The following is a 2,956-nucleotide window of genomic DNA, read 5'->3' as shown; positions in this document are numbered from 1 at the left end:
TTAAAAGCAACCAGTTGATTTCACTTAAAAAAGTCAGTAAACCACATAGTTTCTTTATTTAATAAATATAAGGCAACGAGTTAAGTCTTTTTTTCCTAAGTCCACTAATTGCTTTTAATGGTGTAGTAAATACCACTCCATCTAAAAGCACATACTTTCAGTTTAACAAGAACCAGCTTTACTGACAAAATGCCCATGAAAATCTTCTTTAAATAATCTCCTAGAACTAAATTTACATATTATAAACTCAAAAAATGTCATATTTAAAGTCAGAATTGCAAGAAATAAACTCCACAACTTCAATATATACATCATTTTTAAGTTGCAAGTTCATATTTTGCAATTCTAACTGTCTTCCTTAGAATTACAAGAAAAGTCATAATACTGTGATCTAAACTTAGATTCAGATCTTCAAACATACACAGCTCTAAAACTTCCTAATTAATAAATACAGCCGAGTAAATGTGTGATTTTTAAATGCCACCGCTATAAAGAAAGACTCCGAGAGACAGAGGACATCGCCATTGATCTGGAGAAATCTAACCTGCTGTCAGCTTGTGAGTAGCTGTCCCTGATTACATTCATCAGAGAATCAGCCATAGAGGGAAAGGATATTAGGTTTCAGGGGCAGCCATCAATCTAAGTCATTCTTAACCTGATCAAGTACACAACACTCTCCAACCCAACATTACATGAACACACCAACAGCAATCAACTAGACCGGCTCAATCTATACTCCAGGGTCACATGTGCTGGCATGAGGATTGAGGAGTGAAAGAGAAGGAATGATGAGCATGTGAAGAGCAAGTTTCTATAGATTTAAGACGCCATTGGTGCCATAAAAAACAGGGTTGAGTCAACATGGAAACAGCAAACAAAAAGGATGCCTGGTGATTATGTATGACTGCTTAAAAGCTGGTATTTATAACATTGATTGTTATTATTCATAAATTATCCAATAAATAAATGTTTTTTCCATATTGTTGGACACATGCTTTAATTTAGAATATCTTCATATTTGGGTTGCCAGCAATGCACATGCCTTTTCTAACATCTATGTGTGAAGTATTTAAAAAATACATAAATAAATGATTTGCACAAAGGATGAGGTTGTTAATATGAGTCTTATGACAGATCAGTCCAATCCCAGTCAGCCCTCAGGGAGACACTGACCAGTGAGGAAGATTTCTGGAACCTTCCTGGAGTTTCATGCACCAAAACATGTCATCGCCACACTTCAATTAACAATGATCATATCAGCTCAGACTTGTGACTCCAACTGTACTGTATGTGTAGCATCACAGGCCAAAACATCCAGGATGTTTACAATCAAAGCATTCGTAACGATTTTAGAAAACAGATATAGTGAATTTTAAATACAACCACTGGAAATTCAATGGACCATTTAAATTGGCCATTACAGCTGTGACTAAATATTATATTCCCTAATAAAAGATGAAAATATACAACTAACTGATATCAGAAAGCAATAAATGTATTTAAGGTGATGTTTTTTGTATGCAACAAGTTTAATTTACAAAAAGATGTTATATACATAAAAAGCATATTGAATAAATAAATAAATACAAATAAAGCATTTACTTAGTAAAGTGAAATAATGGGAGAAATATAACATCTCATTCAAATTGTCATTCAATGTAACTACACACTTATTCTGACCTATTTATGATAATCTATTACATATGATGCCATATTACATTAGATTGTTATTATACACTCTTAGAAATGAAGGTATGCAAGCTGTCACTGGGGTGGTACCTTGTCGAAAATACACATTTGTACTAAAAGGGTCCATATTGTTACTTCAAAAGCATATATTTGTACCTTCATATTAATATGAACCCTTCAGGTACAAATGTGTAGGCACCACCCCAGTGACAGATCTCATACCTTTATTTCTGAGAGTGTATTTTATTTATTATAAAATATACTGCCTCATATTTTATTATATTTGTAATTATCATAAAGGGTCTAAAAAAATGTATTTTTAAAATAGAAAAAACCCTTACTGACAAACTGGTAAACTTACTGGTTTGAAAGATAGTGACAAAGAATAAAAAATGAATGACAGTTTATCAATATTTAGGCTCTGCAGCGTTATGCTTTTCAATGTAATAAAAAAAATTATTGTTTAATTAAATATGGCTTTCGGAAATTTAACAGAGTTTCAACGACTGTTAAAGCCATTTTAGTTTTGTCTTCTGTAAAAAATAAATAAATAAATAAATATATATTATATATATATATATATATATATATATATATATATATATATATATATATATATATATATAAATAAATATATATATATATATATATATATATATATATATATATATATATATATATATATATATATATATATAAATTATAATATGTTTTAAAGTCAACTGGACACTTTTTAAAAATGTATTGCTGTGATCACTGAAACACCCTTTTCTTCTGTGACACATACGCTATACATAATGTATTTTACTACAGTCCAAAAATTAATAAACATTAGGTCGCAACTAAAATAATCTTCTACAAACATAATATGTATTCAATATAATAAAGTTAAAGCTAACTAGCTCATCCTCACTAAGTTACTGAGGTGACATAATGGCAGTCAATAGGCTAACGTTAACGTTACTCTTATGTATTAGGTCACTTTACAGAGATTGACACATCAAACCGTTATGAAAATCGCCTTTTAGTGCCCTATGCTGTCTTTCAGGATTACTCACTGTAGGATTCTTCGTGGTGCCTTCATTCTAGTGACCGTAGACTTTGTAAATTCACTTAGCTAATTGATTTTAGCAGAAATCACGTTGCTGCCCGTCATGTGATTGTACAAGCTTGGTCTTGTTAAGGGACGCGCGCCTCGGTCGGAAGTGCAACGGGAAAGGCGCGCACACGCCTGGACTGGCGATGAGAGGTCGCTTCGCTGTCAATC

This window comes from Danio aesculapii, chromosome 13 (genome assembly GCF_903798145.1).
Source record: "Danio aesculapii chromosome 13, fDanAes4.1, whole genome shotgun sequence".
NCBI classification, from domain to species: Eukaryota; Metazoa; Chordata; class Actinopteri; order Cypriniformes; family Danionidae; genus Danio; species Danio aesculapii.
The sequence above is the reverse complement of the archived record's forward strand: the minus strand, read 5'-3'. Positions refer to the sequence as shown.